Source organism: Cupressus sempervirens, chromosome 3 (genome assembly GCF_028749045.1).
Source record: "Cupressus sempervirens isolate cs-2001-9-10 chromosome 3, ASM2874904v1, whole genome shotgun sequence".
Lineage (NCBI taxonomy): Eukaryota > Viridiplantae > Streptophyta > Pinopsida > Cupressales > Cupressaceae > Cupressus > Cupressus sempervirens.
The window spans coordinates 39172942-39188903 of NC_143120.1; positions in this window are offsets into that span (position 1 = coordinate 39172942).

The window sequence follows — 15962 nt, forward strand, 5'->3', positions numbered from 1 at the left end:
GTATATTTTGTTTGTGTGTAGAGGAATTTTTTTATTTCGGCAGATAGTATTGCAGCAGGCCATACCATCAAATTTTTTGGCATCTTCAAATTTCCAGTGGCTAGCACAAGCCTATCGATGAGTACCTTCACCAGCGACAACATACATTTTTTTTGGCACAATAGGCCAATCAGTGGCAGGCCTCCTCAACATTCTCCACTCACAGGCTTGTTTACCTTTGGTGAGTGTTGAATTTATTTTAGACAACACAACACACACCCACCACACTAATGTGGGATTTTGTTTAACAAAATTTGGCAACAATTTTTAAACTCCAATGTGGTGAGAGTTTTTCGAAAGTTTATTCTACTTCTTCTGACCTATTGGTTTAATAACACACAGAATAATATTCTTTGACCCTTGTTTTGCATTTTTCGGCTACGTTGAAGGAATCCTGAGAGGGAAAACAAAGATCCAACCACATTTCCAACTAGTGGCAACTCTATGTCACTTCTCAATGCCAAACGAAGATTTTGGCTCATTGTTTATATATTTTGACCATGTAGACCACATAGCCCACACAAGACATGCATTACGAGCCGCTCTGCACCACATAGTGCCTTTATATTTGTTCACTCTCGGACACATGTCTCAATTTCCTCTAGCCACCTACGTAGCCACGTCAGCTTCTTTATACATCACCTGCCTACTCAGCTAGACATGTACGCAAATCATAATGACATGTAGACAATCATGTGTGCTTCTTGTATGACACCACATGTCATGTCCGTACTATACGAACTGCACAGTCACCTACCACATCAGCCCAGGCGCTAATTTTTTTGCTGACGGCAACCAGTGCCTAGGTTAAATTTGATGGTCATCTAACTGTCAAAACCAAGCCATTTATAATTGCTGTAACAACCATTTGATTGTGAAATTTAAGATAGCAATTTTCCTGCAGACTCCTCTCCAGATTACTTTTTGATTTGGTAGGCTAACTTTGCGAGCCCATAACTCGGACATCCAGACTCCGATTCAGGTGAGATTTTTTTTGAAATTGGGTAGAATTTCCTAAAATTTCTAGTGGTGGTGTTATTTTCTAGTTTTGGTGCAAGGATTTTGTAGAAATTGCCTTTTTTGGTGACTATACCTACATAATCCTACATTTTGTAACTTCAAACGCTCCATATGGGCACATTTGGTCACCTTTTTAAGTTCCATTTTTTTTTGAAAGTGCATTATTTTTCATCTACTTTGCAAATCTATAGTCAGATTCTAGGGTTGTGTGGACAAATTTCTCACTTTCAGAACTAGAACTTTTTTTGCATTTTAAAGCTTTGATTACTTTTCAAAATTGTTGTACATCTGAGCTACAGTGCTTAGTGACAAATTTTGGCCTCAAAAGGTAGTTGTAGAAGAAAATTTAGAAAGTCCACTTTGGTCATTTTGACAAGTGGCCCATTGTACATGCACTACTTATAAAGTGCGAAAAGCATCTTTTTTGGGGGGTCTTTTGATTGAGTGAAAATGGGGGTGTGTACTGTGTTCTTGTGTCTCTCTTTTGTGCATTTTAATTTTCTACATCATGGGTTCATTTAAATGTCCACCTCTAACTTCATGCAATTATTCTACATGCAAAGATATTGCATGGAGTAGATTAATGGAAAAAGGTTATAGTCTTTATGTTGATGGTACAATTACCAAACTTACTAATGCTAAAGAACTCATTGAATAGAAAAAAAACAAGACCAACAGGCTTTAGGAATTATCATGATTTGTGTACATAGAGATCTCTTCTTTCACATTTCTAGTTGTAAAGAATCTAAACTAGCTCAGGATAAACTTGAACAATTGTATGGTAAGGTGGATGAAGAATAGGGATTTCAGATTGAGGACGATCTACTTCTCTTGGATCCAAAGAACTTTGAAACAATTCATAATTACATCAACAAAGCCAATGAGTATAGGGCACTGCTTAAAGATTGTGGAAATCCCATGAATGATGACAAGTTGATTCATCACATCCTGAAGAGGCTACTTTCAAAGTATGCTTCATTTGTTTTGAGTTTTAATACTCATAGGTTGACTATGGAAACTACTTACCAGAAGCCTACATTTGATACATTTGCAGAAATGTTGATTGTTGAACAATCTCACTTGATGGATTTAGGACTTCTCAAGTCATCAAAGATCAAAGCCTTGGTTGCTAGTGATGAGCATCAATCAAGTCAAGGAGGGAAAAGCTCTAGCAACAACAAGAAGAAGTAGTGGAAGCAGAAATCACAGTCTGAGACACAACAATCCTCCTCACAGCAAGGAAATTCTTCTTCCAATAAGAAGGAAGTAATGAAAAGAAGGACAAAATTTTTTGTGCATATTGCAAAAAGCCAAATCATGATGAGCATCATTGTAAGACTAAAAGAATCAATGAGTTTGGAAATCTACTCAAGAAGAACAAGATTCAAGTGCTAAGTACTTCCAAGGATTCAACTCCAACCTCTTCAAAGGGTAAAGGAAAAACACTTATGGCAAATTCAATTTTTTCTTAAGAATGGATACTTGACTCAGGTGCCTCCTACCATATGGGTTCTTCAAAGGGAGACTTTTCTTCATTAAAGCAGTCATAGTTACCGCACATCTTCATGGGAGATGATACTAAAATAGAACTTGAAGGAAAAGGACATGTGGAAATGGACAATGGGGAATTCAAAGATGCTCTCTACATTCCAAACCTTAGCTCCAATCTCCTCTCAATTTACCAAATCACTCACCTTGGAGATGGTCAAAAAGTTGAGTTCCTTCTAGATTTAGTGATGGTGCGAAGTCTAAGAGATGATTCATTAGTTGTAGTGGGGAAAGTCAATCAGGACAAGAGGCTTTATTTCTTCTCCCACTTTGTGCCCGAGTCTCCTTCTCAAGCCTTGTTAGCTCACTCACATTCACAAACCAAACTATGACATGAGTGGTTTGGTCATCTTTCCTTCCCCTTTCTTCAACAACTTTGCTTCAAACACATGGTCAAAGGTCTACCTAACATCAACTTTTCTAAGGGTGAGTTCATCATGTTCAGTGGATATGCATCTCAAGGAGAAGTATGATCAAGGGAAGTCTTCTAGAGCTCCAGTTGTTCTTCAGTTAGTTCACATGGTTTTAGTAGGACCTTTTGCAATGACTTTAGTCAGCCAAGGCCGCTACATCCTCACATTTGTTGATGACTTTTCATGATTCACATGGGTCTACTTCCTTCATCACAAGAATGAAGTGGTTCCTAAGATTCAAGTCTTTAAGACTCATGTTGAACACAAATCAAGGAAAGCCATCAAGGGTCTACAGGTAGAAAATGAGAATACATATGTAGACAAAAGACTTAGCAACTTTTGCAAGCTTTAGGGAATTGATCTTCAGAATCCACCAGCATTTAGTCCTCACAAGACATATGTTGCAACTATGAGGATTAGAACTCTCAAATCCATGGTAAGTTGCATGATTCAAGCCAAGTCTCTTGATCCTACATTAGAAGTTGAAGCCATTAGCAGTGCTACTCACATGCTTAATAGGTCTCCTCATAATGCCTTAGCTGGTAAGACTCCTTTTGAGGCATGATGCAGTAGAAAACTAGTTAGGAGTCACTTCAAAATCTTCAATTATCCTGGATGGGCTAACCTATCTTCTAGGGGATGCAAGGCACAAGCACCTAGGCCTTGTACTTTCATCGGGTATGAAGACAATACTAAAGCTTATAGACTTATGGATCTAGAGACACATGAGATTTTTGTGGAGAAGGATGTTCACTTTGAGGAAAGTTCACCCAGTTTATCCTCTACTCCTCTCTGCACTTCATACACAGTAGAAACTGATAGTGACACCAACGATAGTACTTCAATAGATTCTGACACATGGGGTTCTATTGACAGTTGTAGTGAGAGGTCACCTCATCAGTTTCATCCACATGTATACACTACCATAGTGAAAGGTCCAACACAACATGGTACATCTCATGACATGGTACTTCAATAGATTCTGACACATGGGGTTCTATTGACAGTTGTAGTGAGAGGTCACCTCATTAGTTTCATCCACATGTATACACTACCACAGTGAAAGGTCCAACACAAAATGGTACATCTCGTCTTCTAGCTGCAACTTCAGTTGATGACTACATGGTAGACATTACAGGTTTGTTCATGGAGTCACACATCGCAAACTTGGGAGACAACCTTGAGGACTTACATCTTCTCATTGATGATGATGATCCTTCTATAGTTGTTGTGAGGGCTCACTCTAACCCTCATGTCCATTCTCTACATGATCAATCTACACAGGTTGGCATGATTGCAAATCCTTATGAATAGTAGTTGTTGGAGGTCTCTTTGTCAGTTGAGGAGATAGATGGTTCATTGGAATAGGTTCAATAGACATCCTTGCTAGATCTACATTCATTCTTTTTAACACTATTGGAAAGGGCAAACATCAATATCGACACAGGGATACTTGAGCAGGTTTCGGGACTAGCATACATCTTTAGGATTGCATCTTTGCCTTTGTTTCTTCCAAAGGGGAGGAACATCATTCTGCACTCTTGGATCAACTTCTTTCTTGGAGTAGCTTTGACTGACGGGCATTCTTCATTTGGGTGGGGGGGACTACCTTGTCTCTCTTCCTTTTCTTTCTTATGGGGGGGACTTTTTCCTCTTACGAGGTCTTGTTCTTCTCCTTCTTCACTTATGTATATACTGGATGTATGTCATAATGCAGGGGTCTTGATTACTCCAACCATCCATGCATCCCTATTCATCTCTCTTTTTTGGGGAGGGTTTTTCCCATAAAGTTTTCCCTCTTTCTCCACTTTATGAGAGATTGCATTTCATTATGTACTTGGGTACCTAACATGGCCTAGTAGTCGAGACCCATCTTGCATTTCGTCCTAGTTTTCGTAAGCTTAAGGGCATTCCCCTAAGTTTCACTTAAGGGGGGTGTTGGTGTAAATAAGTATTCACTATTTACATTGACTTAAGTTTTCTTAAATTAATGCATTATTTTATTATATTGCATTTTTATTATTTTATTTGGTGAGACACTTAGGAGTTTGAACACCTTTTTGAGTTGTCATGTTGACAACACAGAAGTATAAAAGTCTATTTTAGCACATGTATGGTTCATTCACTGAGTTGTCATATTGACAACATAGTTATTCACACTCCCTTTTTAGCACATGTTGTCTACAACACTGATTTGCATGTTACACCCTTGTAGGCTTATCCTCTCATCATCGTACTTGTCTACAACACTTATTTGCATGTTACACCCTTGTAGGCTTATCCTCTCATCATTGCACTTACTTTTGTGCTTAATAGAGGATAACCCATATCTGGTGGACATGTGCTTGGTTGTATGACTTATCATGATGTTGATTTCGAGGCATTCTAGATGCATCTCAGAGGCCTTTATATACATGCACTCCTAGTGTACTTTTACAAGGCATATTGAATGAATATATCATCATTTTGATCATACTCTCTCTTTCTGGTCTATAGTTGTACTTTTGTTTGAGTTCTTAGTTCTTGGGCGAATTTTTCCCTTAGGAAAATTCTTACATGCTATATGAGCTTGGAGATTTTCTCATCCCATAGCCATTTGAGACCATTGTTGCTTCAGCACCTCAGCTCAAATTTGGAGTACTATAGAAATGGGGAGCGTCTAAAGTTAGATCTAAACTCGCCATTGCATCCAGAATGTTGATTTGGTGAAGATCGACTATAAATTTGGCTACCTCAGCCTAAAGTCAACTGTGAGGCAATTTTTTTTGCAATCATCACCCAAAGGCCTCGATTTGTAGTTTGGGTATGGTCATTTGTAGATCTATTTAATTATTTTTTGGGTTTGAATTTTTTTCTCTATATTTTTCGATAGTTTTTTGCCATTTGGGTAGCTAGCAGAGAAATTTTTTTTTGCAGATCTGGGTTGTTAGATCTTGGCCCTACATAGAGTATATTTTTTTTGTGTATAGAGGAATTTTTTATTTCGGTGGATAGTATTGCAGCAGGCCATACCATCAAAATTTTGGGCATCTTCAAATTTCCAGTAGCTAGCACAAGCCCACCGACTGAGTACCTTCATAAGTGGCAACATACATTTTTTCTGGCACAACAGGCCAACCGGCAGTAGGCCTCCTCAACATTCCCCACCCACAGGCTTGTTTACCTTTGGCGAGTGATGAATTTGTTTTAAACAACACAAAACACACCCACAACGCCGATGTGGGATTTTGTTTAACAAAATCTAGCGATGATTTTTAAACTCCAGCGCTTGAGAGTTTTTTGATGGTTTTTTCTACTTCTTCTAGCTTCCTAGTTTAATCACACATGGAATAATATTCTTCGGCCCCCATTTTTGCATTTTTCAGTGACGTTGAAGGAATCCTGGCAGTGCAAACGAAGATCCAACCGCATTTCCAACAGGTAGTGACTTTGCATCACTTCCCAACATCGAACAAAGATTTTGGCCCACTGTTTTATATTTTTCAACCGTGCAGACCACATAGCCCACACATGACATGCATCACAAGCTGCTCTGCACCACAAGATGCCTTTATATTTGCTCACTGTCAGACACGTGTCTCCATTTCCTCCAGCCACCTACGCAACCATGTTAGCTTCTTTCTATGTCACCCACCTACTCAGTTGGACATGTTCTTAGACTGTAAAGACATGTAGACAACCACATGTGCTTCCCATGTGATGCTACATGTCACATTCATACCATACAAACTGCATAGTCACCTGCTACATCAATTCAGATGCTAATTTTTTGCTGACGGCAACCAGTTGCTAGGTTAAATTTGATGGCCATCTGACCATCAAAACCAAGCCATTTATAAATGTTGTAATGACTATTTGACCATCAAATTTAAGATAGTAGTTTTCCTGCCAGACCCCTCTTTAGATTGCTTTTCGATTTGGCAGCCTGATTTGTGAGCCCATAACTCAGACATCCAAACTCCAATTTACGTGAGATTTTTTTTGAGATTGGGTAGAATTTCTTGAACTTTCTAGTGGAGTTGTTATTTTTTGGTTTTTGTGCAAGGATTTTGTAGAAGTTGCATTTTTTGGCGACTATACCTACATAATCCTAGTTTTGGAAACTTCAAACACTCCATATGGGCACATTTGGTCACCTTTTTAGGTTCTATTTTTTTTTGAAAGTGTGTTATTTTTCATCTACTTTCTAGATCTGTAGTCAGATTCTAGGTTGTGTGGAGTAATTTCTCAGTTTCAGAACAAGGGTTTTTTCTGCATTATAAAGCTTTGATTACTTTTCAAAATTGTTGTACATTTGAGGTACAATGCTTAGTGATAGTTTTTGGCCTCAAAAGGCAGTTGTAAAAGCAAAATTAGAAAGTCCACTTTTTTCATTTTGACAAGTGGCTGATTGTACATGCACTACTTATAAAGTGCCAAAAGCATCTTTTTTGGAGGGGTCTTTTGATTGAGTGAAAAGAGGGGGTGTGTACTATGTTCTTGTGTCTCTCTTTTGTTCTATTTTCATTTTATGCATCATGGGTTCATTTAAATGTCCACCTCTAACTTCACACAATTATTCTACATGGAAAGATATTACATGGAGTAGATTAATGGAAAAAGGTTATAGTCTTTATGTTGATGGTATAATCACCAAACCTAATGATGCTAAAGAACTCATTAAATGGAAATAATAAGACCAACAAGCTTTAGGAATTATCAAGAGTTGTGTACATAGAGATCTTCTCTTTCACATTGCTAGTTGTAAAGAATCCAAACTAGCTTGGGATAAACTTGGACAATTGTATGGTAAGGTGGATGAAGAATAGGGATTTTAGATTGAGGATGATCTACTTCTCTTAGATCCAAAGAACTTTGACACAATTCAAGATTACATCAACAAAGCCAATGAGTATAGGGCACTACTTAAAGATTGTGAAAATCCCATGAAGGATGGCAATTTGATTCATCACATCCTATAGAGGCTACCTTCAGAGTATGCTTCGTTTGTTTCGAGTTTTAATACTCACAGTTTGACCATGGGAACTACTTACTAGAAGCCTACATTTGATGCATTTGCAGAAATGTTGATTGTTGAACAATCTCACCTGATAGATTTAGGACTTCTCAAGTCATCAAAGACCAAAGCCTTGGTGGCTAGTGATGAGCACCAATCAAGTCAAGGAGGGAAAAGTTCTAGCAACAAGAAGAAGAAGTAGTGGACGCAAAAATCACAGTGTGAGACACAACAATCCTTCTCATAGCAAGGCAATTCTTCTTCCAATAAGAAAGGAAGTAATGAAAAGAAGGACAAACTTTTTTGTGCATACTACAAAAAGCCAAATCATGATGAGCATCATTGCAAGACTAAAAGAATCGATGAGTTAGAAAATCTATTCAGGAAGAACAAGATTCGAGTGCTAGCTCCTTTGAAGGATTCAACTCCAACCTCTTCAAAGGGTAAAGGGAAAGCATTTATGGAAAATTCAAGTTCTTCTTCAGAATGGATGCTTGACTCAGGTGCCTCCTACCATATGGGTTCTTTAAAGGGAGACTTTTCTTCATTAAAGTAGTCATAGGTACCGCACATCTTCATGGGAGATGATACTAAAATGAAAGTTGAAGGAAAAGGACATGTGGAAATGGACAATGGGGAATTCAAAGATGTTCTCTATGTTCCAAATCTTAGCTCAAATCTCCTCTCAGTTTACCAAATCACTCACCTTGGAGATGGTCACAAACTTGAGTTCCTTCTGAATTAAGTGATGGTGCGAAGTCTAAGAGATGATTCATTGGTTGTAGTGGGGAAAGTCAATCATGACAAGATGCTTTATTCCTTCTCCCACTTTGTGCCTAAGTCTCCTTCTCAAGCCTTATTAGCTCAACCACATTCACAAACCAAACTATGGCATGAGTGGTTGGTCATCTTGCCTTCTGCTCTCTTCAACAACTTTGCTTCAAACACACGGTCAAAGATCTACCTAACATCAACTTTTCTAAGGGTGAGTGTTCATCATGTTCAGTGGATATGCATCTCAAGGAGAAGTATGATCAAGGGAAGTCTTCTAGAGCTCCAGTTGTTCTTTAGTTAGTTCACATGGTTTTAGCAGGACCTTTTGTAGTGACTTTAGTCAGCCAAGGCCGCTACATCCTCACATTTGTTAATGACTTTTCACGATTCACATGGGTCTACTTCCTTCATCACAAGAATGAAGTGGTTCATAAGGTTCAAGTCTTTAAGACTCATGTTGAACACAAATCAAGGAAAGCCATCAAGGTTCTACAAGTTGACAATGAGAACATATATGTAGACATAAGACTTAGGGACTTTTGCAAGCTTGAGGGAATTGATCTTCAAAATCTACTAGCATTCAGTTAGCACAAGACATATGTTGCAACTATGAGGATTAGGACTCTCAAATCCATGACAAGTTGCATGATTCAAGCCAAGTCTCTTGATCTTGTATTAGAAGTTGAAGCCATTAGCAGTGCTACTCACATACTTAATAGGTCTCCTCATAATGCCTTAGCTGGTAAGACTCCTTTTGAGGCATGGTGTGGCAAAAAGCCAGTTATGAGTCACTTCAAAATCTTCAGTTGTCCTACATGGGCTAACTTATTTTCTAGGGGATGCAAGACACAAGAACCTAGGCCTTGTACTTTCAGTTGGTATGAAGACAATGCTAAAGCTTATAGACTTATGGATCCAGAGACACATGAGATTTTTGTGGAGAAGGATGTTCACTTTGAGGAAAGTTCACCTAGCTTATCCTCTACTCCTCTTCACAATTCATACATAGTAGAAACTGATAGTGACACCAATGATAGTGCTTCACTAGATTCTAACATGTGGGGTTCTATCGATAGTTGCAGTGAGAGGTCACCTCATTAGTCTCGTCCACATGCATACATTATCACTATGAAAGGTCTAGCACAACATGGTACATCTCATCTTCTAGCTCCAGCTTCATTTATGACTACATGGCATACATTGTAGGTTTTTTCATGGAGTCACACACCGCAGACTTGGGAGACAGCCTTGAGGACTTACATCTTCTCATTGATGACGATGATCCTTCTACAGTTGTTGCGAAGGCTCACTTTGATCCTCATGTCCATTCTCTACATGATTAATCTACACAGGTTGGCATGATTATGGATCCTTATGAATAACAATTGTCGGAGGTCTCTTTGTTAGTTGAGGAGATAGATGGTTCATTGGAACAGGTTCAACAGACATCCTTACCAAATCTGCATTCATTCTTTTTAGTACTGTTGGAAGGGGAAAACATCATCATCAACACAACGATACTTGAGCAAGTTTTAGGACCAACATACATCTTCAGGATTGGACCTTTACCTTTGTTTCTTCCAAATGGGAGGAATATCATTATGCACTCTTGGACCAACTTTTTGCTTGGAACGGATTTCACTGACATGCATTCTTCATTTGGCAGGGGGGGACTACCTTGTCTCTCTTCCTTTTCTTTCTTATGGGGGGTAAATTTTTCCTCTTATGAGGTCTTGTTCTAATCCTTCTTCACTTATTTATATACTGGATGTATTTCATAATGGGGGGGTCTTGATTACTCCATCCATCCATGCATCCCTATTCATCTCTCTTTTTGGGGGAGGGTTTTTCCCATGAGGATTTCCCTCTTTCTCCATTTTATGACATGGCCTAGTAGTTGGGACCCATCTTTCATTTCATCCTAGTTTTCATAAGCTTAAGGGAATTCCCCTAAGTTGTAGTTAAGGGGGGGTGTTGGTGTAAATAAGTATTCACTATTTATAGTTACTTAAGTTTACTTAGGTTAATGCATTATTTTATTATTTTATTTTGTGAGACACTTAGGAGTTTGGACGCCTTTTTGAGTTCTCATGTTGAAAACATAGTTATTCACACTCCCTATTTAGCACACGATGTCTACAACATTGATTTGCATGTTACACCCTTGTAGGCTTATCCTCTCATAATCGCACTTACTTCTATGCTTAATGGAGGATAACCCATATCTAGTGGACATGTGCCAAGTTGTATGACTTATCATGAAGCTAATTTTGAGACATTCTAGATTCATCTCAAAGGCCTTTATATATAGGCACTCCTAGTGTACTTTTACAAGGCATATTGAATGAATATATCGTCATTTGATCATACTCTCTCTTTCTGGTCTTTGGTTGTGCTTGTGTTTGAGTTCTTAGTTCCTAGGTGAATTTTTCCCTTAGGCAAATTCTTACACAAACAAGTTTTAGATTTGATAGCTCTCCTTCATAAAAGGAAAATTGATATTCCTTCTACTTCTCATATATCTTCTTCATCGTCATCATTTCAGTCAGATGGTAAAAGGGTCATGCACTATCTGCAACTGCTATTCCTCATTCTTCTAGATTGTTACTAGATTTAGGTGCTTCACACCATATGGAATCTGCTTATGATTTGCTCTCTTCTTTTGAGGCTTCTCTTACTTTGCATATTTTAACGGGGAGCAACATCTTTATGACTATATGTGGGAAAGGTTATATTGACATTGATGATGGTACATTTAATGATGTACTTTGTGTTCCATCGTTGTCCTCTAATCTTCTATGTATTTATCAGATTACACAGAGTGGGACAGGAAAGATAGTTCAGTTTGCACAAGATTTAGTGGACATCAGAGATAGTGAGATAGGCAATATTATTTCTATAGGGATTGTTGATTATGCTTTCCACCTATATTCCTTCTCACATTTTGGTCCAGTATCTCCACTATCAGAGACTCACTCTTTTTTTTCATGAGAGTCTACTAAGGTGAAGTTAGGTTGCTTGAACTTATGTATTGTTCTTGAGATTAGTGTTGTGACTTCTACACCTCCATCTCTTGTTCAGATTCCATCTTTCACACATGATTACTCTTTAGCATTGCCTACTATTGCAACTCTAGTCATTGAACCACCTAATACAATTTTTGAGGATATATTAGAGGACACACATCTCCTCTCAAATGGTAGATTCAACACACCTATTATTCCACCTCCATTGGAGATTTCATTTTAGGATTCTCATGCTTTCTCCGTTGAGTATCAACTAAGACTTCTAGTTGCACCTTACATACATGGGTTTTATCTTCCTTGTTCACTGCCTTTATTTCCTTTAGATTGGATCCACATTGGTATGTTCATGAACATAGGAATTTTGCCATTCTGGGGGGGGGGGCTACGGAGTCTTAATCTTCTATCATGGAGGCTTTCATTGTACTTATGGTCTTGAGATATTCTCTTGAGATGTTTCATTTGTGCATCCTTTTTTTATCTCTCTTTGGAGTAGCACTTTTCCCACTGGGTTTTCTCTATTTCATAGAGATTTGATTGTGATTGGGTACCTCATCAGGCCTTATTGCTGGGACCCAAGTTTTATTTCAACATTGTATTGTAGTTTCTTTGCTCTTTCTACATTATTTATAGCTGCATTGTTGCTCATCTTAAGGGGGGGGTGTTAGAGTAAAGAATTAATGCAATTTAATTTATTAAATTACCTTTAATCCCTTTTTAAGATTTCACTTTATGCACTTATGCATTCACATTTAATAATTAATTAGTAATTATTAAATGCTATTTACCTTTTAGGTTACCATTTTTTGGGTTTCAATCTCCTTCTATAAGGATTGACTTTTTATAATTATCTCTCATCTTTTTCATTTCTAAGAATACAATGTGCATATTCTCAAAGTAAAACCCTTGCCTCTTCTTGTCTTTTTCTTCTCTGTGATAGCTTTTTACATGCAAGTATTTTGTGGGCTTTGTGGATTTGTATTGCTCAAATCCTTCAACATTGAGTGCATTTATCTTATTCTTTCTAAGCTTCATGGAAACTTTTAGATTTTTGCTTGTACCTTCTATTCCACCAAAGATGCTTTGGGTAATAGATTTACCATGCCATCCACTGAGTTTTTTTTGTTTGATTCGAGAGCAAGCTAAGCTCTCTTAGTTGGATTCTCTCACAGGCTCACTATAGAACTATGCAAAGAGCTAAAATAATTTACAAAAGTGTTAAAGAACACTTCAACATGCACTACACAAATAGTTTCCTCAAATGCATTACAAAATGATGTAGATGCACTAAATGATAGATTAAATGTGTTGAATATTTGTACAAGTGTGCTTAAAAAATGCATATGTTCTATAGGAATTTGTAAATGCACCATAATATGTTTAGGTCATTTGGTGCAGAAAGAAAGTAAAAATTGGTAGTGATTTAAATGCACTACAGAAGTTAACAAATTTTCTATAGAATAATACAAATGCACTATAGAATAACACAAATGCACTACAAAATTAAATAGATACTCTAAAAGATAGAGTGAAAGAGTTGAAAGTTTGTGACAAATCATCTAAAGCAACAAAATTGATCCTCAAACCTGAAACAACCAAGTTATCCACCAAAATGCAAAAATGCAGAAGACCAAATAGAATGTTCTTGGAGCAGAATCAGGAAAACAACTAGCATCACTAAAAAGAGCTTGGAAAGACCTTTCCAATGATATAAATAATTCCAAAATAGGAGATTGGATGCTCAAGATATGTCCCCTAGAGTGAAAAACTATACCCTTGACTTTGATAGAAGAAAAAGCCATTAGAAAAGCATCAAACCTGAAAACTAACTATACCATTGTGATGAGCTCAGAACCAACTTTCTAATGATATCTTGTTTTTGGAAAATAAAGTTTGTATGCCCAAGATATGTGCAAAAATGAAAGGATAGGTCCAAACAGAGCCCAAAGAGGTGAAATAAAGTGATGATGCAATGTTGACGTGAACAAGTGACAAGCCCAAATTTGATGGTCGAACGATTGTCAAGGCAGAAAATTTACCTGAAAATTGACCCGTAATGTTGTTTGGTGGCCAATTTGGGCATGCGACGTGTCAATTTTCACCATGTGAAAAAAAATACTTGTTGGAAAAGCATAAGGGATTTGTAAGGAGCCATTAAGTCTCTATAAGATCATTTAATGCATGTAGGTGGGAATGTAAGATAGGTGTAAACGATGTGATGAGAGGTTTGACTTTGGTGTGGGTTAGGAATTCTTAATTCATGATTAAAGTTGTACATATAATTATGATGAGGATTAGTTTTGGATTAGAGGGGGGATTAGGAGGCAAGTGAAATGTTAGAGGAATACAAGTGGGTTGGGTAATTAAATGGGTTTAATTAGTTAATTAAAAATGGTTGAATGGGTTGGGTTGAGTTAGAACTAAGGGTTTAGGATTGGGTTAAGGGTTAGTTACGGGTTGAGAATTTGATTAAAAGTAATTATTTAATCAAAGGGAAATTTAAGATTAATTTAAATAGGTATCATGCATTTATTTAATTTAATAGAAGAATAAGGATTTAATTGATAATTAGACTTTTGGCTATCATTTAAATTTATCAATTGGACTATAGTGAATTAAATGAATTAATTAAATAGATGATGCCATTGAATTAATAAAATATTAAATACTTAATCAATAATGTCTTAGGAAATGAATAAATAAGATTACTTAAATGATGTAATCATATTTAGGTATCTACATATAGTAGCAAAGTGTCATCAACCAGACTTAAAGATGGAGGAAAAAATCAAAAGAAGAAAAGAAAGTAGTAATAGGAGCAGGGGTAGGAAACCCTGTAGAGGAAGAGGTTCATTTAGAGGAAGGAGACCTAATTTTTAGTCACAACTAGAGGCAAGTCAAGAAGGGAATAGATTTGATTCCTTAGAGGTAATTTCAAAGGTAGATGACCAAGTTTTAGAGGTAGATCACCAAGGAGATCAAATGGGTCAATAAGATATTATAATTGCAAACAAGAAGGTCACATAGCTCACAAGTGTCCAGGAAGGGCAAGCTCTAGTTATAAGGAAAAAAAACACATTTAACACAAAAAGTTGATTCACAACATGAGGCTAATTGTGTTGGTTATCCAAAGAAAGGGGAATCTCTAATGATGAAAATAGTTCTTCTAAAGATGCGTACAACATCAGAGCCACCACAAAGGAAATTAATCTTCAGGACAAATTATAAATTTAGCGGAAAGGTTTGTAAGGTACTAATCGATTTAGGTTCTACAAAGAATTTTGTGTCTCTTTAGATGGTGGAGAAGTTAAAATTACCAAGAATTACTCACCCATTCTCATACAAAGTGCCATGGCTCAACAAGGGGTAGCAGATAGTAGTAGAAGAACCGACATGTATTGAATTTCAAATTGTATAATACAAATATAAGTTTTTGTTTGATGATTTTAACATGGATTCTTACCATCTACATTTTGGTAGGTCATGGAAATATGACTTCAAAGCACACCATGATAGGGTCAAGGACACTTATATAATCACTACCATTTAATTTTTTCCATTGATTGAATCCAGTCAAGAAGAAATTAGACCTAAAGAATGTTAGAAATAGGAAATACTGTTGGGGGAGGGGGGGTGATTCAAAATTTACAAACTTTTTCCTAACTATGGATATCATTAAGAATCTTATAAATTGCCTAAGTAAACTAATTAATCTAAACAATAAACACAACCATAATGCAATGCAACACATAAAATCATTATTTGTTAAATAGGAAAACCCTAGTCAAGGGAAAACTGTAAGAATTTTCCTAAGGCAATAATTCCACTAGTACATTTGAGGTCATTTTTTGACCTAGTTTTTGACCAAATTTCGACCAAATTCGACCAACCCATTGGTCAAAATTTTTTTCGTCAAAATTTTGACCAATATGTTGGTTGAAAACTTTCAAAATTGTTGGAACAAGTTCTACCAAGCATTGGTCAAAATTTTGAGCAATGCTGGTAGAAAACTAGACAACATTGGTCAAAATTTTGACCAATGCTTGGTGGAAAACTACCAAGAATTGGTCAAAATTTTGACTAATGCTTGGTAGAAAACTACCAAGCATTGGTAAAAATTTCAACCAATGCTTGGTCAAATTTTTTTTG